At 41.1% G+C, this 27520-nt stretch overlaps 1 protein-coding gene across 17 annotated transcripts in view; it reads right to left on the reverse strand.

Annotated features, from left to right (window-relative positions):
* tcf4 (transcription factor 4) overlaps positions 1 to 27520 on the reverse strand; it is a 544855-nt gene that overhangs the window by 213744 nt on the left and 303591 nt on the right. Inside the window, exon 1 of one of the 17 annotated variants that reach the window (XM_078423243.1) lies at positions 15400 to 15627. The exons of the other annotated variants lie outside the window; for them this stretch is intronic. The gene's annotated coding sequence lies outside the window, so the exon portion shown is untranslated. Of the gene's footprint in view, positions 1 to 15399; positions 15628 to 27520 lie in introns of those variants that run through there. 17 annotated transcript variants of the gene reach the window in all.

Raw genomic sequence — 27520 nt, forward strand, 5'->3', positions numbered from 1 at the left:
GATGGGTTAGGGTTGTGGATGTTGGGTGACAACATGAAAGTAGAAATTGATAGTCTTGACAATAATGTTTTGTTTAGTTTAGTTTATTGTCACGTGTATTGATGTCCAGTGAAAAGCTTTTGTTGCAGTCAGCAGAAAGACAATACATGATTACAATCGAGCCATCTACAGTGTATAGATACATGATAAGGGAATAACGTTTAGTGCAAGGTAAAGCCAGCAAAGATTGAACAAAGATTGTCCAAGGGTCACCAATGAGGTAGATAGTAGTACTAAACTGCTTTCTGGTTGTGGTAGGGTGGTTCAATTGCCTGATTCAATTGCTGGGAAGAAACTGTCCCTGAATCTGGAAGTGTGTGTTTTCACACTTCTATACATTTGGAATGGAAGAATTTGGGTTCAGAGTAACTCTTGGAATCAAAAGTAGCAAGATTGAGAATACATTCAGGCAGACACAAAAAGATGGAGTAACTCAGCGGGTCAGACAGCACTTCTGGAGAAAAGGAATAGGTGACATGTTGGGTTGAGACCCTTCGTCACACTGATCGTCAGGAGAACGGGAAACAAGAGATATAGATGGTGAAAAAGAGAGATATTGAACAAATGAATGAAAGATATGCAAAAAGGTAAAGATGCATTCGGGCAGTTGGGGACAGTTGCAAAGTCAGTGGCAAGGGAAACGAGTTAGACAATGTAGAAAAAAAGGTAATGAGGGTCTTTAAGGGAAGTTCTGCTCACCCAGCTGGGTGACAACATAGAGACAATGGAAAGGTCAAGTTGGATTGGGTAAGAGGTGTGGCTGCAAAAGGCTGCCTATAGATAATAAAAAACTAGGAAGGTGACAGGGCCACACCACAGACTAAAGTTACTTGCATGACTAGGAAACCTAATTTCAGGTGAATGTTCTGGTTTAAAACACATAGGGAGAAATAGAATCAGGTAACTGTAGCAATATCCATTGCTGGAGGAAAGGTATTGATGATATGGTCAACGGGTGTCAGAGGCTGGGGAAATTGGAGGAGGATTACAAGATATGTCTGATTCTCATGGGATGTCATCAATGATTTTGAATGGACACCCAGTAACACATGCAACATGTACTCCACCACACTTCAGGAACAGTAGAGTACATGTCCCAATCAGCATCAATGGTGCCGAAGTAGGAAGGGTTGAGAGCTTTAAGTCCCTTAACGTATTACTAATGATTTATCATGAACCAACCACAATGATGCAACAGCCGAGAAGGCATATCAATGCCTTTACTTTGTTAGGAGACTGAGGATACTTGACATGTCTTCAATGGCTAACAAACTTGTCCAGATGCACCATAGAAAGCATACAGTCAGGTTCCATCACAGCTTGATTTGGGAAGACTGCAAGAAATTGCAGAGTTGTAGATGTAGCCCAGTTCATCACACTATTGTGTGACGGCCCACTATTGACTATCTAAACTTCATGCTGCCTCACAAAAGCAGCCACATAATCAAATACTTGTCCCACCCCGGTCATTTGTTCTCCCTGCTCCTCAGGCAAAAGGTACAGAAGCTTGAAAGCACGCATCACCAGATTCAGGAACAGCTTCTTCCCCTCTGTTATCAGGCTTCTGCAAGATCCTTCCATCAGCTAATCTCACCCCTATGAATGTAAACCCTCCGTTCAGTTCACAACAATCCCGACATTATAATTTACTATTTTTGGTATAAACCAGCATCTGCAGTTCTTTGTTACTACATTTTGTCCAATTTCCATGTTTTGACAGACTGCTCATGGATGAGAAAAAGTAGTCCACGACTCAGAACGATACAGGAGGATGCCGTTCACTGCTGCCCAGGTAGGCCATAAGCTTTTTGCCAGGCTTGAGGTCTTGTCACCATTTTCCTTCAGATGACTTAAGGAAGTGCGGGTGTACCAAAGTGATGGTGAGTTTCATCATGAATTGTTCACCTTTGCAGAGATATCGCTCCTGAGAAAATAGTCGGTTCACAATTTTTTGGATCCAACCATGGACTTATACTGTTGGGGTCTGTTATAAGACCTTTATTTTATGGATGACTAGTGTAGGACCTATTCTCTCATGGATCAACAATAACTTGGGAGATTGACCACCAAACATGTTCACGAGATTGATCCCTGGGATGGCGGGACTGTCATATGAGGAAAGATTGAAAAGACTAGGCTTGTATTCACTGGAGTTTAGTAGGATGAGAGAGGATCTTATACAGACATAAAAAATTATAAAAGGACTGGACAAGCTAGATGCAGAAAAAATGTTCCCAATGTTAGGCGAGTCCAGAACCAGGGGCCACAGTCTTAGAATAAAGGGGAGGCCATTTAAAACTGAGGCGAGAAAGAACTTTTTCACCCAGAGTTATGAATTTATGGAATTCTCTGCCACAGAGGGCAGTGGAGGCCAAATCACTGGATGAATTTAAGAGAGAGTTAGATAGAGCTCTGGGGGCTAGTGGAATCAAGGGATATGGGGAGAAGTTGGGCACAGGTCACTGATTGTGGATGATCAGCCATGATCACAATGAATGGCGGTGCTGGCTCGAAGGGCCGAATGGCCTCCTCCTGCACCTGTTTTTAAAGTTTCTATGTTTCTATGTGCATATGCATGCATTGATCACAACATTCAACTTGAGGATTAAGGGTGCAGTGATCTTGGATCTGGAGTGTACTGAGCAATGTAAACAGAACAGTTTGATATTCATCGTATGGAATAGTATGGAAGCAGAGGGTGATGGTTGAAGGGGGTCAAATATTCTGCTACATGTCTCTTTAGCCCAATATCAGTCCTATGTATGGTTGGTTCAAGTGTCTGAATATCCAATGTCTCTCCTTCACTTTGTATTGTTATATGTGATAGTTTCTCCTTCACCTCCTTAAGATCTTCCTGAACCTGGACCAGGACGTGCCCCACATCGGCACATAGGTTAGTGGAGCGTTTTGTCATGTTGGGGGCGCAACCTCTGCTGCTCTCAATGCCTCCAGCAGCTTCTTTCACTAACTTTGATTCTAGAGAGCAACTCTTCGCATTAGGAGAACACTTACAATGAATGACAAGTCTTCACTGCCAGTCCATCGGAATCTCATCATTTTCTTCCATCAAGTTTAGTTTAGTTTAGTGTAGAGATACAGCACAGAAACAGGACCTTCGGCCCACATAACCACACCAACCAGCAATCCCCGCACATTAACACTATCCTACAAACACTAGGGGCAATTTTACATTAATATCAAGCCTAATTACTTACGTCTCGGAAGTGTTGGAGGAAACTAAAGATCTCGGAGAAAACCCATGCGGTCAAGGGGAGAACATACAAACTCCGTACAGACAAGCACCTGTAGTCGGATTTGAACCCGGATCTCTGGTGCTGTAAAGCAGTAGCTCTACTGCTACGCCACTATGCCGCCCTGCCACTCTAGTCCATCTTCATAAAGTCATGAGGAATAGGAGAATTGGGCCATTTGGCTCATCAAGTCTAATCCGCCATTCAATCATGGCTGATCTATCCCTCCCTCCTAACCCCATTCACCTGCCTTCTCTCCATAACCTGCACTAATCAAGAATCTATCTATCTCTGTCATAAAAATATTCACTGACTTGGCCTCCACAGCCTTCTGTCGCGAAGAATTCCAGATTCGCCATCCTCGGACAAAAGAAATTTCTCCTCATCTTCCTAAAAGAACGTCCTATAATACTAAGGCTTTGACCTCTAGTCCTAGACTTTCCCACTAGTGGAAACATCCTCTCCACATCCACTCTATCCAAGCCTCTCATTATTCTGTATGTTTCAATGAGCTTCCCCCTTCATTCTTGTCAACTCCAGCAAGTACAGGTACAGTGTAAACAAACACTCATCATATGTTAACCTACTCATTCCTGGGATCATTCTTGGAAACCTCCTCTGGACCCTCTCCAGAGCCAGCACATCCTTCCTCAGATACGGTGCCCAAAATTGCTCACAATATTCCAAATGCGGCCTGACCAGCGCCTTATTACATCCCTGTTTTTGTATACAAGCCCTCTTGAAATAAATGCTGCCGTTCTTTATTCCTGATTGCATCAGGATGGCTGAAAGTTTCATCATGGATGACTGCCAACAAGACCACTCCCTTTTCTTTCTTCCATCTTGTGGGAGAAGATACAGGAACTTGGGAAAAGACGCAGGGGTTTGAATGTCCAGATGTCCTCACTTAAGAATAGCTTCTTCCCCATCGCTATCTGACTCCTGAACCAATCACCGCTTTCATACCCTCTTTCTGGATGTGCTGCCATGTACACTTACTCTTAACTCAACCTCATTCAACTATTCCATTCTTGTTATTTGTTTTTCACTACCTCAGATTGCACTACAATCTTGCACCATTCTGCTCTGCAGCAGAATGTATTTATTGTAGTACTGGACCAAGTGGACCCATTGGGCCCAAACATTGGTGCAGCACATTCTCCTCCCCCTTCCCCCCTCCACCCTCTCCCCCTCTTTCCCTCCTCCCCCTCCCTCCCCCCTCCTCCAAACAAACAGTTTTAGTATATAGATGTATACTATTTACTTTGTGAGCTTCATGTGAACAAGGAATTTTATTGCAACCTGATGTAACAAACCAATCTGAATCTGAGTCTGAATGAATTTGCTTGAAGCAGATGGCAGCTAAACTCTCTGTAGTTACCACAGTTGAATTTGTTTCCTCCTGCATGTTTTCAAAACATAGACAATCTGCAGTGGCATTCAAAGAGGTACGACCAATGCTCCATTCCCAAATCTGCTGGGATTGCTCTCTCACTGGCCAAGATCCCCATCTCGGAGACTCTAACCGCATTCAGCTAACTCCAATGAGCAGGTTATAGTTTGCATACTGACACCAGGCTCCAGTAAATCACTCTCCTCTGCTCTGTATCTGCAAGAAATTTAACAGGAAGTCAGAGGAAATGATACAAGTGATTCTCAAATCCTCTCCAAAAAAGTGTAACGATCCACCATCTTGTTGCAGTTGCTTGTCACAACCACTCACAATGGTAAAGAAGCAAGGAATGCATTGCCTCTTGTTCAATGCCTCCTGCACCACCTATAATGGTGTCTGTGAGTGCCACACAGATGGCGATGAGGCCAAAGCACTGGAGTAGAAGCAAGCCATCATCGATCACAAGATACTGCAGAGCAGATGAGAAATAAGAAAGACTAAAGATATGTCCTTGGGGATTCCAAATGCTAAAGGTGCTGATACAGAAAGAAAAGCGAGTCCTGACTATTCCTCTGTGAGACAAAAAAAATCTATCCACTCACTTTGTGATGCTGTTTGTTCTGTATGTATTCTTGTGCAATTGGAGTTATCACTCACCTCTGCAAGTGGATCCTCGACTTCCTGACCAACAGACCACAATCAGTGAGGATAGGTGACAAATCATCCTCCACGATAATTCTCAACACTGATGCCTCGTAATAATGCGTTCTCAGCCCTCTTCTATACTCCTTATACACCCACGACCATGCAGCCAAATGCAAATCTAACTCAATTTACAAATTCACAGACGGCATCACCATTGTGTGCCGGATATCAAATAATGACAAGACAGAGTACAGGAAGAAGATTGAGAACCTCGTAAACTGCCGCCAAGACTACAGCCTTTCCCTCAATGTCAGCAGAAGATTGGGACCGACTTCAGGAAGTGAAGCGATACACATATCCTCGTATTCATTGACGGCACCAAAATCGAGATGGTTGAAAGCTTCGAATTCCAAGGAGTAAATATCACCAACAACTTTTCCTGGACCAGCCATATCGAAGTAAAGGCCAAGATAGCACACCAACGCCTATACTTCCTTGGAAGGCTTAGGAAGTTCGGTATGTCCCTAACAACTCTCACCAACCTCTACAGATGCACCATAGTAAACATTTTATTGGGATGCATCACAGTCTGGTTTGGCAACAATTCCATCCAAGATCGCAAAAAAATTGCAGAGAATTGTGGACGCAGCCCAGTCCATCACACAAACCAACCTCCCTTCCATGGATTCCATGTATACCATTGCTGCCACGGCAATGCCACCACTATAATCAAGCATGAATCTCACCCCGGTCACTCCCTCTTCTCCCCTCTCCCATCATGCAATAAATAGGTACTGAAGTGTGAAAATACATACCTCCAGATTCACGGACAGTTATCAGACCACTGAACCATTCTATTGCCAAGTAGAGAGCAGCCTGACCTACCAACTACCTCATTGGAGACCCTCGGATTATCTTTAATAACACTTGTATCTTCTGTCTCCACACAGGTAATTTCTAGTTTGATGCCTCCAGGAATAGTAAGGGTCTCTCCACAAACTAGTCTTGCATTCTCCTCAGACACTATTCATAAATATCATCAACAATTTACTGCTTCCTGTTTTTAGCGTTTAGATCTATTTTAAAGTTTGATTTTGATCAGATTGCTTTGAGCTTATCTAGCATTCTTTAACATGGAATTATACTGCTAACTCCCGCTGAGATGGATAATAAAACTGAATCACTGTCATAGAATATTTGCAAATTGGAAATCTGTAAGAATATTGAGGCTCTTCAAGGTCACATTGAAAGCAATGCATTCTAGGGACGTGGACATTGCTGGTAAGCCTGGTACTAATTAGTCTGTGAAGGTGACAGCACAGCTGAGGGCAGTTAAGAGCCAACCACGTGTGGAACCGGAGTCACCAGAGGCCAGATCGGATAAGCATGGTAGGCTTCCATCCCTACAGAACGTTAATAAACCAGGTGGGTTTTTACGACTGCCATGTTGGGATTTGGATTCACATTATCTGGATTCTGTCTAGACCCTCAGAGCATAGACTGCTACATTGGTATATTCTCTCCCACCAACATTCAGTATCTTGTCTCGTAAACAATGAATTAATCACTTGGCAAGCTCGCCGGTAGCTGGCACGTACATGGAACATCGCAGTGTAAAACAGTATCGAGTGAAGACAGGAGAAAATCAAAAATAAAAGATTTCCTCTCAACTCCTCTGCTTTCTTTCACGATTCTTCCCTTCTCCCATGGATAAGGGGATGGAATGGTTTAGCATTGTACATATCTACATTGAACAAACAAATAATTCCATTTCTGCGCAGTTCCCACTGGCCACTCTGATCTATAGGTGGTGAAATTTACACAATCAAAGTTATTTCTGAATGACTTTTAAGGGTATTCTTTAATCTACATGAAGAAAACAAAGCAAACAAAAACAAAGTGTGTTAACGACCTCTCTTGTTCGATGGTCCTTCCCATTATAACTGATATCAGAATACACCGCAGAAAAGATTCCCAGGCAGTTCATTTCGCTTAACCCTAAGAATTAAGTCAGACTTCACGTATTCCACCCACTCCAATGATAATGGAAATGCTATGGCAGCCACTGAAATATATACTCTTCCTGCAAAACTAGAATAGGTTAGATTCGTGACAGACAAAAGCTGAAGCCTGCATATATTATACAGATTTATATTTTAAGAAAGGATGAGCATCTGTTCAAGGGTGCAAATACGCTTTCAGCCATCTGTTATTTGCTGTTATGCAACATTCACTACATAGAAAGCATCCCATCATAAAATACAAAATAACCAACTCAATAAAACTATGGATGTATAAGGAGGATGATGTATGTATTTCGATGATGTTCCTGAATAACTGAAAAACGTAAATGCCCAGTCTCAAATTAAGTAGACTTGTTCTCTTGCATATTGTGCAATGAAGATATCCTGTCAATGAAAAATGAGACTTCCGATTACTAGCCAGCTGAATGCACACATTTTCCTTTAGGCAAACCGTCGAACAGTGCTTCATGATGCATTGGCATATCTGCACGAGCAAAGAAATCATTAGTTTTGGAACTATAACTTACGAAGCGTCATGCTCCACAAAGTTTATTTTTTAATAACTGCAGAGTGTCTTTGCAGCTCTCCCAGTTTTCAAATTATTCCTTGCAACCTTGATATCCACACTGGCGTGCAGTATTCTCCAGAACTTGAGGTCCTGTTGATACATGTCAAGTGCTGATGAAGAAATGCTGAAGAGATATATTTTCTCTCCTCTATTTGATGCTGAACTTCAGTTCAGCGTTAAATTTCAAGTTACCTTTATGACTGAATGGTCTTACTACATGAAAAGAAAGGGAAGATAATTTCTTGCTACGATAACCAATTTTAACGTCTTGACATACCTTGGATTATCTGTTCATTGCTATAATCCAAATGGAAGAGTTAGAGATGAAAAAATGCTCAATCGACAGACATAGACAATTAAAAATTGTAAATAGTTATTTAAAGGCTTACAAGAGTGTGAAAGGATTCTAAAAAAGAAAGGGATACTGATAAATAGTTCGGAGAAAGTGATGACAATCTAAAAGAGAAGATAATCTAAGCGATAAACTCAAGCATTTTTTTTGAAGACTGAAAACAAACTTTAAAAAAACTCAGAAAATTTAATATTTCTAAATACATTGCTAATAAATGGACTCTTCCTTTCAGAAATCAAATGAAAAAGGAGGTCCAACCACAATATTTAACTCGATGAGCTTCTTTTTAATATAGTGTTTTGAGCCACCACTTTGCACTGTGCCCACAAATGCATATTTTGTTTTCGCTAGGAAAGGTGAATCACTCTATTCTTCCTATTATCAACACACTCTGCTTTGATTAAATTCAGCAAGACATCTATATATACATATAACTAAAAGTCTCATCTTGTATATATAAATTACTCACCATTCGTTTGCGGTGTGCAGTATTAAGTTTTGTTATATTTTAAAAGTAATTCACTTCATAAACTTTAATAAACTTTATACTGTGAATGGGCCCAGCAGCTGTGCCTGCACAGTTGGGGGAGGGTTGCTGGCCCCGGTATCCGCGTGTGCGCAGATGGGGGAGGGTTGCCGGGCGCGGTGACGGCGTGCCTGCGCAGCAGCGCCAGGAGGACCTTCGCCTGTCACGGCGTGCCCCGTGCCTGAACCTCCTCCCGTGGTGCAGCGTGGCGGCAGAGAGAAGGTCAAAGAATATGGCCGCCGGCAGGGCAAACATGAGGCAGCGCCTTGCGGCCGTTCTCCTGCTGCTGGCTATCGCGATGGCCGCCCGGGTCCGGGTGAGTGGCTCCCTCTCCCCTTTCCTCTCCCCCCTCGCCCGCCACCGGCCCCGGGGCTGTCACAACGGGAACCCAACGGGTCCACGGGTCGTGTTACGTTTAAATTGTTACGCTATCGTGTACGGTTTTTGGCTGCTTTCCTCCCAACCAATTGTTCAAAAGCTTTTGATTGCAACATGCGCCCTAATTTAGTTCAACAAAGAAACTGACAAGTTACTAAAGAACCTTTAGTAACAACGGGAACCCAATGGGTCCACGGGTCGTCTAGTTTCATCTAAAAGTCACTTCTCATTGCGTTTTACGATGAATGATTTCCCTGCCGCTGTCCGTACCTGAAAATTCTCCAATAGTCGCTGGGTTTTAACCTGCAATAGCAACATCTTTGCCAAATTTCACTTCTCTTTTAGTTAGAAATAGTAAGATCGAGTTTAAACTGACCAGTTGCTTTCCCCACACAAGATCATGTGTAGATTGGAACTATTTCCTAATATATTAACATTAAGAAGAGATATTGGAGTGGGAGCAGGTCACATGGTGTCACAAGGTTGCTCCAATACTTAGTAGGACCATGGCTGATTATCTACAGTGGCTCTTGCAATAAATTCAATTGTTTTTATTTGTCTTTTGATAACATATTGCTGACATGCCCTCTCCCTCTCTGCAACTTTACATTCTTCCCTACCCACATTGCACTTCTGACGATAAGTTTTTGATCCAAAAAATGAACTGTTTCTTTCCCGAGCAATGCTGCCTGACCTGCTGGGTGCTTCAAGCGTTCGGTTTTTGTGAAATATTTCCAGCATCTGCAATTTTTAAACCACTAGTATGCTTCAAAACCATTATTAAAGGACAATCTATCTGGCTTAGTTTTGAATATGCTCAGAAGCTGAGCAATGACAAACCAATCATACCAAATTCTAAGGTTTTATAATGTAAAGAGTTAAGAAAATGTAACTCCCATATTCAGACCTTACCCGGTGGCTTTTACCTCGAGCTCTGGGCTCTCCAGTCAGGGAATGTCCTCTCCCTGTCTCCCATGGCAACACCCTCAAGAACATCCTGGGCCAGATCTTACTCACTGCAACAGGTTGCCCCACAATGCTGGTGTTTAGTTGCTAAAACCACAATAATTCCTGCATGTCCATGCATATGCAGTCAAATGCTAATAGCCCCAGTTTACTGATAGATGTGGAATACAGGCTGACAGCTCAATCGGAAACCAGCAGCGCAGCTCAAAGGTGGGAGATGACCTGGAGGCAACACCTTAACACACCTGGCACAGGATTTAAAATCCCATTCATCTTATAGGAGATTGCGGGCTTTTTATTTGGAGGCAAAAGTGAAGATATTACTTCTTTTTTTAAAGATCATTTCAGTTTAGCTTCATTTATTGAAAATCTTAATTAAAAACAGAAATGGTAGAAACACACGTCAGACAGCTTCTAATGCAAGGGGAAAAAGTTAACTTTTCAGATCTGTAACTCCTCTTTAAATATCTGTATATACATTTTGTGCATTATATATATATATATATATATATATATATATTAATATATATAATATATGTTTATTGATTTTTTTTTCAGTAAAATGTGACAACAATTAAGAAGTACTTACAGCTTTTACTGTTGATAAAGCTTTAGGCAGGGCTTTTCCAGAAATCAAAACATTCAAGATAGACACAAAATGCTGGAGTAACTCAGCGGGACCGGCAGCTCTCTGGAGAGAAGGAATGGGCGACGTTCCAGGTCTGAAGAAGCATATTGACCCGAAACATCACCCATTCCTTCTCTCCAGAGATGCTGCCTGTCCCGCTGAGTTACTTCAGCATGCTGTGTCTATCTTCAGTGTAAACCAGCATCTGCAGTTCCTTCCTACACACATCCAAACATTCAGATTGTTTCAGGAAGGACCTTACAACTGCACTGTCAAAGGCTTGTCTGTGGCTCAGACCAGACGGCTGGGGTACACGGTGTTTCACGCCACCAAGGTTGGCCCACATCATCTTGACCAGGTTAAACAATAGCAACTCCAGGCACGGGGACCAAGTCAGTAAAGCCTGGCCCAATACACTTCTATGAGATCACCTTTCATTCTTCTAAATACTGGAGGATATAAATCCATATCCATATCTACGAGGAAATGTCCAGATGTACTCTGTGTTTTCTAGCAAATGGAGTGGAGTGATGCACACAAACGTAAAGACTTGGAGGTATAAATTGGTTAGCTCATGAAAATGATTGGAGGGACCGTAACATGTGCCCATTGGGTGGAATACAAGTGACATGCCAACTTCATGCTGCCAGCTAATTATAACGTGCCATGTGAAGTCAGTGCTCCAGCATTGTTTGTTGTCTCCATCCATCAGCTAGATGATCAACCAACATCATTAGTGACTTGTACGATTTAAAGCAAGTCTGCTAATCATAAAACTAACCTGGAACTTTCAAAGGAAAGGTTAAATGTGGCAGAACCAGATGTTAGAACTTGTTCAACAGTCAAACCCAATCTGGGACGGTGAGCAGAATGGTTAGAGAGTGGTGAATCTGTGGAATTAATTGCCACAAAAGGCCATAGAGGCCAAGTCAATAGATATTTTTAAGGTGGAGATTGATAGATTCTTGATTAGTATGGGTGTTTGAGGTTTTGGGGAGAAGGAAGGAGAATGGGGTTGAGATGGAAAGACAGATCAGCCATGATTGAATGGCGGAGTAGACTTGATGGGTCAAATGGCTTAATTCTGTGCCTGTAATTTATTAACTTATGGATAATTGCTGGAAGAAGCAGAAAACAGAAGACTGATTTTGAATGCTCAGAAAGGCAGGAGGCTCTGCAGATACACAATCAAAAAGCAATAGGAACAGATGGCTGTGAGGGTTCATGGAAGTAAAGCTCCAAGGGGCTGGATGCAGTCCCGGAAAAAGTTTAATGACCTCAGACAAGTGGTCAAGGCCAATGAATTCATCTTCAAGTAGCATATTCTACTAGCAGTAGCCTCGGCCACAGGTCTATTAACTATGTGTAGGAAGGAACTGCAGATGCTGATGTATACCGAAGATATACACAAAATGCTGGAGTAACTGAGCCGGACAGGCAGCATCTCCGGAGAGAAGGAATGGGTGGCATTTTGTGTCATGAGCCTTCTTCAGACTGTAGGAAAATAACTGCAGATACTGGTACAAATCAAAGGTATCACAAAATGCTGGAGTAACTCAGCAGGTCAGGCAGCATCTAGGAGAGAGGGAATGGGTGATGTTTCGGGTGGAGACCCTTCTTCAGACCCTTCTTCAGTCTGAAGAAGGGTCTCGACCCGAAACGTCACCCATTCCCTCTCTCCTAGATGCTGCCTGACCTGCTGAGATATTCCAGCATTTTGTGATACCTTCTTCAGACTGAACCTTCTGAAGAAGGGTCTCGACCTGAAACGTCACCCATTCCTTCTATCCAGAGCTGCTGCCTGTCCCACTGAGTTACTCCAGAATTTGTGTCCATCTTCAGCGTAAACCAGCATCTGCAGTTCCCTCCTACACCCTACCAGACACACTGATATAGTTGACTTTTAGCTCTCTCTGTAGCTCTCTCTCTCTCATCTTAATGATGGATGATAAATGTCAGCTCCGGCAACAACCTGCAGATTAAAAAACAAACACCTCAATGCCTCACTTCGATAAGCAAATCACTTTTCACCATACTTCCGGCAAGATTAAGAAAAGGCCAGTGGCCTGTTTTAAATGAATTAAAATGCTATTCCTGAATGTAAATGTAGTTTACTTTGACAGATTTGGCCACTGCTGATAACGGTGTTTGTCAGCTCTAATCCCAAAACAAAGCAAATTGAAAACTATTCAAACAATAGTAATCTTTATGGTTTGTTTTATAGGCGAGGGGAAGACGGGGTGGAGACAGAGAGAGCAAGTTTGGAAAATTCAACTACCATATAGTTTCTTGGCCAGCTGCGAGATATTCCCAACACCTTCAGCAGAATCTATGTTACTAATCTAAATTCTGTAATTCAGTAAACAACCAACCCTCAGAATTTTCTTTCAACATTTGTATTTATCTTTTTCTTATTTTTACAATAATCAACGATCCCTTTTGGCAGTTACATTTGATTTCTTTGAATAGTTCATTCATTTAGTGTCCATCAGTTTGAGTGCTAAAGCTGGTACCTCACTAAAGTGGATAAACCTGTCATTCATATCTCATTATAACAATTATTTCAGCCATGCAATGCCATAGTTGAACCTGACCCAGTTCTAATTTGAAGCTCGATCACAAGATACTTGATCAGAAATCATTGGACAGAGATCAGATTGTAATGCAAGCTGAATGTAATTATGTGCAGGCAGCATCCAGGTTATGCAAGGTTCCATTCCTCAGAGCAAGTTCACTCCAAATCAAAAACTTCCTTTTTAAAAAATACAAAACCGATATCGTATTGCTCCACAAAATACCTAGCTATAATTCTCTCCTGACCCGCTGAGTTACTCCAGCATTTTGTGTCCACATTCGATTTAAACCAGCATCTGCAGTTCTTTCCTACACCTGCTATAATTCTTTCATTTAATTGTTGTACTAGCCACAATTCAACTAATGAAATGTATCCTATACACGTGAATGCAATGAAACATTTTATTATTCTTATTACGGGCTTAAAGAATCTTTTAGCAACATGTGGGAGAGTCTTTGCAAAGTTGGATTTCTGTAAATCATTCATTCATAACCCTTGGAGCCCCTGTAGTTTTAAGGCAGCCCTAAAAACTCAACATGGACTTGAATTTGATGCAAGACTTTGTTCATTTGCAAACCCACTGGAAAAACAGATTGACAATGTAATATTTCCAATATCTGCATAAGTGCCTTGAGTTAAACTTACAAGTTATATATGAATAGGTTTGTACATCGAAAGCCAAAGGGATATGGATCATGTGCAGGCAGATTGGGTGGCACAGCGGTGCAGCGGTAGAGTTGCTGCCTTACTGCGTTTGCAGCGCCGGAGATCTGGCTTCGATCCTGACTACGGGTGCTATCTATACGGAGTTTGTGCGTTCTCCCCATGACCGCGTGGGTTTTCTCCGAGATCATCGGTTTCCCCCCACACTCCAAAGACGAACAGGTTTGTAGGTTAATTGGCTTGGTATAAATGTAAATTGTTCCTAGTGTGTGGAGGATAGCGTTAATGCGCGGCGATCACTGGTCGGTGTGGACTCGGAGGTGGGGGGGGGGGGGGGTAGGGGGTGGGGGCAAAGGCCATGTTTCCACGCTGTATCTCTAAACTAACTATAGTAAATTAGTTTACCTTGGCATCATGTTCGGTAGACATTGTGGGCCATAGGATCTGTTTCTGTGCTGTGCGTTTCTACATTCTATGCAAGTCAGAAACAAATAATGATCTCGACTAGGATCATGGGGATCATCAGCATTTGGATAAACAAAACTTTACAGCTTTGGAAGAATAAAAATCTTGGTCTTAATCACTCATTCAAAAACACCTAAAACAAGGTACTCACTTAGCCTTGAACTCTGGTCATAAAATAGTATTAACTGCCCATCGCTGTGTAGCAATTCTTCACAGAACTACAGGTGTGCCACATCTGGTAAAGACATGGAAATATCTAAGTGTGCTAGAAACGATGCTAAGAGCTAAAAATAGGGAGGTAAAAGTATAAAATGCAGTGCTCCTGCCTCCCGATTAGGATGATGTGATGACCACCGCAAGTAATGTACGTTCTAAGCAAACTAGCTTGTGAGCTTCTTCAAGGACCTGTACAAGTGGACTGGAGGAGCTGCCAAAATGACTATCCTACCTGGTTTTAAATATCGGGAAATATCAGAGCGTGGTAACTATTCAATAAGTATAATTTCTCCTTCAAATTGTATTCGCTATATATAACAATTAATTTAAAGAACCCATGGCTGAGAGCGTAGACTATGTGACAAATCAGGCTCTATTTTGCTTAAATAACTCGATATTAGGTAGTAAAAATAACTCACCAACAGATTCTCAGTATAAATTGCAAGCGATGAAAGAAATTATTGATAGCACAAGATTTTCCACAAAAGTATTTTATAAATTGATACAATAAGCTTCTACTCAAGCCTATTTGCCTCCAAGGCACACAATAAAACTAATTAATAAATTTCCCACACATATCGTCAACTGCTTGAAGCAACAGCAACAAGTGAGGCTGCTGGCTGTGCATGATATAAGGGCCCGCACCACAAATTTTCAACATCACTTTTAGTTTTTTAGCCAAGGACTTATTCAATAAGCTAAGTACATACCTACAATGCACATACTTCCTTCGCAAAGTTCTCCAAAGCAGCATGGCTCGCTTTTTTTGTACTTTATCTCACTGGTAATGAGGTACGATAGAATTATTCCGCAGGGTAAGATGACACTACACCAACTTTCTGCTTATTTAGATCAATATTAAATACTGAAATTATTACTTTATCATTACATGTAATCAACTTTCACCACACTGAGCCAATTACTGTACTTTCTGAGTAGTGAATGGGTTTTCTAATCTAAATTCTAATCACCCTGTCATTCACAACAGACTTAGTAATGCTTCACTAGCACAGTATTCACATGCAAAATACTCTAAATAGGCCAATTACAATCCATCTCCTGTTCTTCGGTTAACCCGCTGAGAACTGAAGGACTATTGCCGCAGCCAGACGCTAAATAATATAAAAAGAGAGGAGCTCTTTTGTAAATTAGTGAACATGTCTGCACGCCTGAATTTCTTTCATAGAGTGCGACATAGCAACGCCTCCTGTCTCAGTCGAAAAGAGGTGGAGGACATACCGAAGAGAGCAAGGCAGACAACTCCTGTGAAGCGGAAAATAAATCAGTTCACAAACATGCTGTTGATGGCTCAACTTTTAATTCTGAATGAAAGAAATAATGAATTACGAAGCAATTATTTTTTTATTTAGTGGGGAAATGGGAACAAAATCTAAGAGCAAAGAGATCGGTAATTCATTTTACCAATCATGTTCTATCCGCTTGGTTGCTATCATGAAACTGGGATCAAAATAAAAACTCAGAAATTAAAACTGAAAATCTTCAATTTACTTTACGATTTTGTTAGGATTCCATTAGAAAAAATATTTGTGAGTGGTTACCACAGATATTTGTGAATAGTTACAGAATTTTTTAACTGCAAATTTCAATATTTCCTTGTTCATCCGATTTCCATGTTGCTTTACCAAAAATATATTAAAGGAACTACTTAACAAAAGAATATGTTTACAATATAAGTTTCCTTACACTTTAACATTACTACCATTTCATCAGATAATCATCTCATTTTCTGTATGTGTTTATGAAGCTATTAGAGAGAGAGAGAGAGAGAGAGAGAGAGAGAGAGAGAGAGAGAGAGAGAGAGAGAGAGAGAGAGAGAGAGAGATGGTATAAGAGAGTGTGACAGTACGAGAGACAGAATGATGAAAGAGCAACAGTATGAGAGACTGAAAAAGAGAGAGACTTTTTGAGAGAGATTGCATGAGAGAGAATCTGTATGAGAGAGACTGAGAAACTATGAGAGACTGTATGAGAGAGAGAGAGAGAGAGAGAGAGAGAGAGAGAGAGAGAGAGAGAGAGAGAGAGAGAGAGAGAGAGAGAGAGAGAGAGAGAGAGAGAGAGAGTGAAAGGGAGAGAGAAACTATGAGAGAGATTTTGAGACTTTGAGAGTGAGAGAGACTTTGAGAGAGACTGAGAGACAGACTGTGAGAGTGAGAGACTATATGAGAGAGACAATGAGAGAGAGAGACAATGAGAGAGAGAGACTGTATGAGAGAGACTGAGAGAGACTATGAGAAAGACTATTTGAGAGAGAGAGACTGTATGAGAGAACTGTATGAGAGACCATGAAATAGACTGAGACTAAGAGAGAGAGAGAGAGAGAGAGAGAGAGAGAGACTGTATGAGAGACTATGAGAGAGAGAGAGAGAGAGAGAGACTGTATGAGAGATAACTTAATGAGAGAGAGAACTGTCAGAGATTGGGATTGAGAGGGAGGCTATATGTGATCGAGGGTGAGAGAGAAACTGTATGTGTTCGAGGGCGAGAGAGAGACTGTATGAGAGAGAGGAAGTGTATGAGGGAGAATGAAAGGCAGCAACCATGCTTTTCCTTCACCTCTTTGATCTATCCTTTTAAAAAAGCATTTCATCTGCAAATCTTCCACTTCCCATCAACATATGGAGTTTGGTCACGGATCAGCCACAAATCCATTAAATTGCAGAACTTGCTTGAGGCACAAAATACTTTTCTTCTGTTTCAACTTTACAAACAGAAGTAGACCATTCAGCCCACTGGTGTTTAGCTATTTGATTAAATTAAGGTTGGTCCATTACGCATATAGACTTTATAGACCTGACTTTGTCTCATATCTTTTAATACCCTCATGCAGCCACAGCAATCGGTATCATTCTTGTAAAGTTCCAACAACTGCAGTATCCATAACGAGAAATATGTTGAAAAATGTGACACCAGTTTTTCACTATTTAATGGTCTAAACGTTTCTTGCCATAAGTGCTGACTTGACAGCTGAGCTCTCCAACATATTCTATTTCTGCCCACATAGCTACCTTGCTACACCCAATTACTTTATTTATGAGTTTATAGGTGATAGGAGCAGAATTAGGCCATTCAGCCCATTGTCAATTCTGCCATTCAATCATGGCTGATCAATCTTTCCACCTTAACCCCATTCTCCTATTAATTGCAATGCCCCAACTTCAGCCAAAGTTTCTGCTGATATTGAACAACCTACAGTCCAGTGCTTTTTTACCAAATGTAGAAAATGTAAATGATTCAATCTTTAAAATTTCACAGTGGCTGTAGTTAAGAAATTATCGTTAAGCACGAGATGTATAGATTTAAAAGAAAAAAAGCACTTTGAAATATATGAGGACTAATGGAATTTTCTGAATTAATGGAGAGAAACAATTTCTTCTGGTGGGAGATGCAATGATCTTAACTTGCCACAGAAGGTAGGCGGGAGATGGCCTCCAATATATGGGGAGTGCTCCTCACTGTCTAAGATCTGAGAGTTATAGAGTGTAGGAGCCATGGAGTCATACAGCATAGAAACAGGCCCTTTGGCCCAACGAGTTCATGCCAACCAAATTGCCCCATCTAAGCTCAACTAACTCCTGGGGCAGATCGTCCCATATAACCACCACACTCTCGTGAAAAGTTACCCCTCAGATTGCTATTAAATCATTCCCCTCTCACCTTAAACATGTCCTCTAGTTCTTGATTCCCCTACCCTATCAATTCCCCCCATGATTTTATACATTTATCCTATCAATTCCCTCTATGATTTTATACATCTCTATAACTTATTAGCCTCCTCCGTTCCAAGCAATAAAGTCTTGCTGTGAATATTTATAGCCAGATGGTTGGATGGTGAAATGAGAATAGATTGGTAAAGGATCTTGATCTTGTAGATGTTGAGTATATATATTTGGTAGATGATCTTTTAGATGTTGAGAATATATATCATAGTCCCCTTTGTTCAACTGCAACACTGACACTTCTAATTTATCCTTCTCCCTTTCAAATTGCAGATTAATATGATTAGTTTTAATCTGCAATTTGAGAGGGAGAGGGTTAAATCAGGAATGTCAGTGTTGCAGTTGAACAAAGGAGACTATGAAGGCATGAGAGAGGAACTGGCCAAGGTCGACTGGAAAAGGATCCTAGCAGGAATGACGGTGGAACAGCAATAGCAGGAATTTCTGGACATAATCCAGAAGATGCATGATCATTTCATTCCAAAGAGGAAGAAAGATTCTAAGGGGAGTAAGAAGCAACCGAGGCTGACAAGGGAAGTTAGGGATGGAATAAAACTAAAAGTAAAGATGTATAACATAGCAAAGAGTAGCGGGAACCCAGAGGATTGGGAAACTTTCAAATTATAACAGAAGGTAACAAAAAGGGCAATAAGGGCTAAAAAGATGAAGTACAAAGGTAAGCTGGCCAAGAATATAAAGAAGGATAGTAAAAGCTTCTTTGGGTATGTTAAGAGATAAACATTAGCAAAGACAAATGTGGGTCCCTTGAAGGCAGAAACGGGTGAAATTATTATGGGTAACAAGGAAATGACAGAAGAGTTGAACAGGTACTTCGGATCTGTCTTCACTAAGGAAGACACAAACAATCTCCCAGATGTACTAGAGGATCTAGGGAGACAGAGGAACGGAGAGAAATTTGCATTAGGCGAGAAATAATATTGGGTAGACTGATGGGACTGAAGGCTGAAAAATCCCCAGAGCCTGATGGTCTGCATACCAGGGTACTCAAGGAGGTGGCTCTAGAAATAGTGGATGCATTGGTGACCATTTTCCAATGTTCAATAGATTCAGGATCAGTTCCTGTGGATTGGAGGGTAGCTAATGTTATCCCACTTTTCAAGAAAGGAGCTAGAGAGAAAACGGGGAATTATAGACCAGTTAGCCTGACATCGGTGGTGGGAAAGATGCTGGAGTCAATTATTAAAGAGGTAATAACAGCCCATTTGGATAGCAGTAAAAGGTTTGGTCCAAGTCAGCATGGATTTATGAAGGGGAAATCCTGCTTGACTAATCTTCTGGAATTTATTGAGGATGTGACACGTAAAATGGATGAAGGAGAGCCAGTGGATGCAGTGTATCTGGACTTTCAGAAAGCCTTTGATAAGGTCCAACACGGGAGATTGGTGAGCAAAATTAGAGCACATGGTATTGGGGGTAGGGTATTGATATGGATAGAGAATTGGTTGGCAGACAGGAAGCAAAGTGTAGGAATAAACGGGTCTTTTTCAGAATGGCAGGCAGTGGCGCGTGGAGTGCCGCAAGGCTCAGTGCTGGGGCCGCAACTATTTAAAATATATATTAATGATTTGGATGATGGAATTAGAAGTAACACTAGCAAGTTTGCAGATGACACAAAGCTGGGTGGCAGCGTGAACTGTGAAGAGGATGTTAGGAGGTTGCAGGGTGCCTTGGACAGGTTGAGTGAGTGGGCAGATGCATGGCAGATGCAGTATAATTTAGATAAAGGTGAGGTTATCCAATTTTGTGGCAAAAAAATGAGGCAGATTATTATCTCAATGGCGTCAGATTAGATAAAGGGGAAGTGCAAGAGACCTGGGTGTCCTTGTACACCAGTCACTGAAAGTAAGCATGCAGGTACAGCAGGCAGTGTAGAAAGCTAATGGCATGTTGACCTTCATAACGAGAGGATTTGAGTATAGGAGTAAAGAGGTCTTTCTGCAGTTGTACAGGGCCCCGGTGAGACAGCAACTGGAGTATTGTGTGCAGTTTTGGTCTCCTAATTTGAGGACGGACATCCTTGCTATTGAGGCAGTGCAACATAGGTTCACAAGGTTAATCCCCGGGATGGTGGGATGGTCATATGAGGAAAGATTGGAAAGACTGTGATTGTATTCACTGGAATTTAGAAGAATGAGATGGAATCTTATAGAGATGTATAAAATTATAAAAGGACTGGACAAGCTAAATGCAGGAAAAATGTTCCCAATGTTGCAGGAGTACAGAACCAGGGGCCACAGTCTAAGAATAAAGGGGAGGCCATTTAAAACTGAGGTGAGAAGAAACTTTTTCACCCAGAGAGTTGTGAATTTGTGGAATTCTCTGCTGCAGAAGCAATGGAGGCCAATTCACTGGATAAATTTAAAAGAGAGTTAGATAGAGTTCTGGGGGCTAGTGGAATCAAGGGATATGGGGAGAAGGCAGGCACAGGTTACTGATTGTGGATGATCAGCCATGATCACAATGAATGACGGTGCTGGCTCGAAGGGCCAAATGGGCTCCTCCTGTACCTATTGTCTATGTTTCTATGTTTTTATACAATCGATCATCTCATATGCTTTGGTAAACAAGTCACATTGGCTTGGACCTTGGCTTTTGAGCATACTGCATCTCGACTACTGACAGATCAGATTACTTTAGATCTACAGTGTGGTCCCAGAGATTCTAGTGCTTCCCATTAGTTTGAAAGATTTCCCCTCCCTCATAGGAAAATTACTGGAGTTAAAGTGCAAAACTGCAGTGCAAAAGGCTGAGATAGGGATAGGGGAAATGATGCAACTTTGTTTGAGAACTGTCTTCATTGAGATTAGTTAGAATGGTTAAATTGAGATTGAGTAGACCAGGAGCCAGCAAATGCAAATTTTCAGTGAATTTCTTGGAACAATCAAATCTGAGGAGTGTATCCACAGTCCTTCCTGATTGATCGAGGCTAAGGGTTTAGAGAACTCGAAAATATCCATGTGTGCTGGCTCATGGTCCTCCTTAGATTTTTTGGCCACATCTGAGAGGCAGTATTGTCTGCTCAATTACAATTCTATCAAGAAGATGAGGCAAGTGGCACTCTGCTCCTGTAAACTACCGCACCCATGACAGCACAAATGCCTTCAGTTTCTCAGTAATGCAAGTGGGACTTTTTTCCCCAGAAAATAAAATTATTCGCCTCCCTTGAATAACTGAATAATTTTAACAAATGGAGCCAAAAAGGAGGAAATAATTCATTAATTTTATCCTTTTCCCCATGCCTCCAACACACTTTCAACCTATGCTCACAAACCTAACTACGGTCACTAGGAACCCCAATCCATATTTCAGTAAGGAGCAAATAATGCAATGATTTAGAATATAGAACAGCACCGCACCGAAATAAGTCTCTTAGCCCACAATGTCTGCCAATCACGATGGTAAGTTAATCTTCACTGCCTGCGTGTGATCCATGTCCCTCCATCCCCTGCACTATCCCTGACAGCATGCTCTAGATACACACTACTCTGTATTAATATAAGACAATAACTGCAGATGCTGGTACAAATGGAAGGTATTTATTCACAAAATGCTGGAGTAACTCAGCAGGTCAGGCAGCATCTCAGGAGAGAAGAAATGGGTGACGTTTCGGGTCGAGACCCTTCTTCAGTATGAAGAAGGGTCTTGACCCGAAACGTCACCCATTCCTTCTCTCCTGAGATGCTGCCTGACCTGTTGAGTTACTCCAGCATTTTGTGAATAAATACTCTTTGTATTAAAAAAACGTCCCCCACGTATCTGCTTTAAACTTTGTCCATCTCACCTTAAAGCTATGCCAAAGATAGACACAAAATGCTGGAGTCTCACCTGGACAGGCAGCATCTCTCCTGACAGAGATGCTGCCTGTCCTGCTGAGTTACTCCAGCATTTTGTGTCTGTCTTCGATTTCAACCAGCATCTGCAGTTCTTTCCTAAAGCATTAAAGCTATGCCATCTAGATCTTGACATTTCCACCCAGGAAAAAAAGATTCTGCCTACCCTATCTAAGCCTTTTGTAATTGTAAATTGATATACTCCCTCCTAATTCACTCCTCCAATTTCTGACATTCCAAAATAAACAATCCAAGTCTGCCCAACATCTCTTCTGATAGGTAATACACTATCTTCTGCACCCTCTCCAAAGCCTCTCATCCTTTCTGTAATATATATGATTAATTTTTATTTATTCATTCTTGGAATATAGACATAATTCGTATCAATTTTATGAAATGAATGCTTTATTGTCACATGTGACAAGTCACGGTGACATTCTTTGCTTACATACACAAGGAATGCAAATAATCGCCACATAAAGGGTGCCGACAAAGTTGCAAGGTATCGTGCCAGGTCCCCTTCTGTTCTCCCCAGTCCCGGTGGTCCCCCCACTCCAGGTCCTCCACTGTTCTTTCCCCCCCCCCCCCCCCCAACGGCAGTCCCCCCACACCGGATCCTCCTTTGTTCCTTCCCCCGGTGGCGGCGTCCTCACTCCTACATGGTCCGTCCTCGTCCATCAGTTGGCCGCTCCTATACAGTTGCCGCACTAACCTTCCCACTATCGCCGCCTCGGTGGGGCTGACCCCGGCCCTAGGTGTGGGCTCATTTGACCCAGGGGCTGACTGCGAGCTCCGTCGACCCGTGAGATTCCACCGACTCGCGAGGCTCCATCTCCGACCCGCGGCGCTCTGACCCGCAAGGCTCTGGCCTCAGCTTCTCCACTGCCTTCTGGGAGGTGTCTATTTATTGGCTATACCTAATTTTCCCTGAATTGAGATGTCAATTAAGTGTCAACTGCATTGGTGTGTCTAGACACATGCTGGACAGACCAGGTAAGGAATCCAAATTTCCTTCCTTCCAAGGTCACGAGATAACCAGATGGGGTTCTGGTAGTTTCATGCAGTCATTTATTTGAATTTTGAATTTTGAATTTATTTTAAAAAACGACGTCACTGAATATCCATAATAGATTAACAATCCTAGTTTCTTCTCAAAACATTATTTTTTTATATCAATTCAATTATTAGCAAGTTTGGTGGAGCTTTGATTAATTTATAAAATGTTGCTGATAGTAGATATAACTTGTGTTAGTTTCCCAAACTTGAAAAGTATCAAACTTGAAAAGTCAATGTTTCAAAATTGAGGTGTTCTCGATTTTACAATAAAATGCATTCAATTAACCTTTCTTCTATATCTGAGCAGTTATCAAAACCAGGTTCATATTTGCATTCTTGTCACATAACCAGCTGATTGCAACTACTAAAATTTACATTCTGTCATCAATGGTATAAAATTTAAAACCATTAATTCCATTCAAGCAATTACTGTGTTTAACATTTTGTGTTGTGACCAATGAAAAACTCTGTATTATTGGGTTAATGCAACTTAAACAACAAATTTCAGAGAAAGCAATTTCTTCCACATACAAGTATGAACGTATGATTTTTTTTAGGAAGTGGGATGGATATGAATCTCAATAGAAAGGTCAGTGTTGTTTATTTTTGAATCTGCATGGATCAAAATTGAACACAGAACCCTATAGCACAAGAACAGGCACTTCGGCTCAAAATGTCTGTGCTGAACATAATGCCAAGTTAAACTAATTTCCTCTGCCCGCACGTGTCGATCACACAGGCCAGACTTCCTACCCTCCACTTCATCTACACTTCACACTGCCTCGAAAAAGCAGCCAACATAATCAAAGATCGACACAAAGTGCTGGAGTAAATCAGCATCAGGCAGGCATCATCTCTAGAGAAAAAGAATGGGTGACGATTCGGGGCAGGACCCTTCTTCAGACTTATTATCAAAGATTTTTCCCGTCATTTTTTCTTCTCCCTGCTCCTGTTGGGCAGAAGGTACAGAATCTGGAAAGTGTTCACCACCAGACTCAGGAACAGCCTCTTCTGTTCTGTTAACAGACTTCTGAATGGTCCTTCCATGAGCTTGGATACTGTCCAATTCACTTCTACCCCACTAAGGACATTGGACTTTGTCTATGGAACTAATGTGCTACAATGCTGAAAACTACATTCTGCAGCTTCCCCTTTGCTCAACCTATTGTACTTGAGCTTGACGATTGTATTTATGTATGGTACATCTATTCTGTTTGGATAATATGACAATAATAAACCTAAACCTTTTCATATCCCTCCATTCTCTGCAAAGGGGAGACGGTAGGGGAATGGGGTTAGGAGGGATAGATTGATCAGCCACAAATGAATGGAGGGGTAAACTTGATGGACCAAATGGCCTGATTCTGCTCCTATCACATGATCTTAATGTCAATGTGCTTATCTAAAAGCCACTTAAATGCCGCTATCGTATCTGCTTCTACAACCATGGCTGGCAACGTGTTCCAGGCATCCACCACTGCTCTGTACATTTCCTTTAAACATTACCCTCTCTGCTTAAATCTATGCACTCTAATCCTTGACATTTCCACCCAGCAAAAAGCATCTTATGGTCTACCCTATGTCTGACTCACCATTTCGTATACACCTGTTGACTTTCCCTCAACTTCCGACCTTCCACAGGAAACAATCCATGTTTGTAAAACTACTTCTTGTCGCTAATATCCTCTAATCCAAGCATCATTCTGGTAATTTTTTTCTGCACCCTCTCCAAACCCCCACATCCTTCCTGTAATCGGTGAAGTGCTTACAATACTCCAAATGTGGATTAACCAAAGTTTTTTAAAGCAGCATCTTGACCCTCTGACCTATACTCAACCAACCAATGACGATATACATGTTATATGCCTTATTTACCACTCTATCTACTGTATTGACACTTTCAGGGAGCTATGCACTTGGACCCGGATATCCCCCTGTACCTCAATACTGTTAAGGGTACTGCCATTAACTGTACACTTTCCTCTTACATTCGACGTCCCAAAATGCAACACTTCATATTTGCTCTGTTAAACTACATCGGCCATTTCTCCATCCATATCTGTAACTGTTTTATATCGCACTGAATCCTTTGGCAGCCTTCCCCACTGTCCATAACTCCACCAAATTTGGTATCACCTACAAACTTACCAACCAATACATCCACATTAACATCCAACTAATTTATATATGTCACAAATAACAAAGGTCCCAGCACAGATCCCCTGTGGAATATACTTTTCAGAGAGTAATTTGCATCGACTGAAGAAAGCAAAAAGGTAAGAACACAGTTGCTCTGTAACTTTGAATCGGAGAATTAAGTTACACATATCAGTAATCAAATTTTGAAAGCACAAAAATCATATATTGCCATTGAAGTCAGCAGTTCGAATACAGAAATTACTACCATGGAATAATTTTAAATGCTTGATTTTTCTTTGCTTAAAGCATTTTTAAATGACAGGTTCTGACAGAAATGTTGAATTCACAGGCTTGTACAGACCTCGATCAATGATTTTGTGTGTTAAAAGATATAATGAAAGGTTGTCACCAACCTCTCCACCATTTGTATTAAACACCATTAAAGTACACCTGTATAATTAATAGTTTAGACCTGCATTGACTTGTTCTGAAGGAGAATATGATAGTTATTTTGTGAATGATGTGAAACCCTAGCAGTAGTCGCTAATAGGTCATTGTAAGAATCACTCATTGTTTTACTCTCTCAGTAATACAATTAAGGTATGTTTAGTTTAGTTTAGAGATACACCGAGGAAACAGGCCCTTCGGCCCACCGAGTCCGTGCCAACCAGCGATCCCCGCACACTTACACTATCCTACACACACAAAGGACAATTTACAAATATGCCAAGCCAATTTATCTGCAAACCTGTACGTCTTTGGAGTGTGGGAGGAAACTGGAGATCCTGGAGAAAACCCACAAGGAAATTTCAGATCAAAAGTATATGGATTGGAAAGGTTTAGAAGAATATAGGCCAAATGCAGGCAGATGGGACTACAGTAGATGGGGCATCTTGGGCAAGTTGGGCTGAAGGGCCTGTTTCCATGTTGTATGCCTATGACTGTATCTCATCAGCACTTTTAAGAGATCAGAGAAATCCTTCTGAGTTCACTGATCATTCCTTTTTAAATTCACCATTGCCAGCCAAAGTTACATCTTTTCTGATGATCATCCCATGGTTGATTGATGGAGCTTGCACTGCACAAAATTGACAGTCATATGCCTTTCATTACAATAGTGACAATACTTCAAAAGAACTTTATTGAGTCAAAGCATTTAAAGATATCTGGCAGTTATGACAGGCAATATACAAATAAAAGTCTGTCTTTGTTTGAAGATTCATGAACATTGGATTTGAAGCTGCAGCTAAGACAAATGGGCTAATGTTTGCATTCATGGAATATTCCATTACCAAATCAACAAATTCTCTTTTGTTTGTGATCTTCCTTTAATTTTGGAAGGGATACAAATATTGCCCATAACATTCCTGAGTTAGGGAAAACAAAATATAACCATGGCCTCAGACAACTATTCTCAATCTTGGTACCCTGGGTGTAAATGAGACATAATTCCTTTGTGGCTCATAAACGAAGGACAGTCACTTAATGAAAGCTTCCCATGAACAACAGTTAATCACGAATCATAGAGTCCAAGTTTATATAAATGAAAACAGAATGTTAAAAACTTTCAACCTTCCATACCTTTATGTCAGTCTACAACTAATAATTATCAGCATACATATTATTAGCTTCATAAAAAGCAATTCATTAAAAAAAGTAAATTGTGTCTGATTCTAGAGAGAAATAAAAATTGTAACTCCAATTTGTTCTGCTACAGACCTCATACTTCCTATGTAGGAGTACCAAGGGAGCGGAGTTTATAATGTGTGAAGATCAACTTCTTTGATATATTCCTTGTGGGCCAACGAGAAGGTTGCAGTGCTAGACATAGTTCTGGAAAATGACAACCAAGCACGAGTGGGTAAGCATTTAGGAAACAGCAATCAAAGGATGAAATAAAGGAATGTAGACCATGCCAAGGGGAACTGAAGTCAACTGGGGAGGAGTCGATTTTAATAATAATAATAATAATAATAATAATAATGCATTACATTTATATAGCGCTTTTCAAACACTCAAAGACGCTTTACAGGGATTACTAGAACATA

This window comes from Rhinoraja longicauda, chromosome 1, assembly GCF_053455715.1.
Source record: "Rhinoraja longicauda isolate Sanriku21f chromosome 1, sRhiLon1.1, whole genome shotgun sequence".
Classification (NCBI taxonomy): Eukaryota; Metazoa; Chordata; class Chondrichthyes; order Rajiformes; family Arhynchobatidae; genus Rhinoraja; species Rhinoraja longicauda.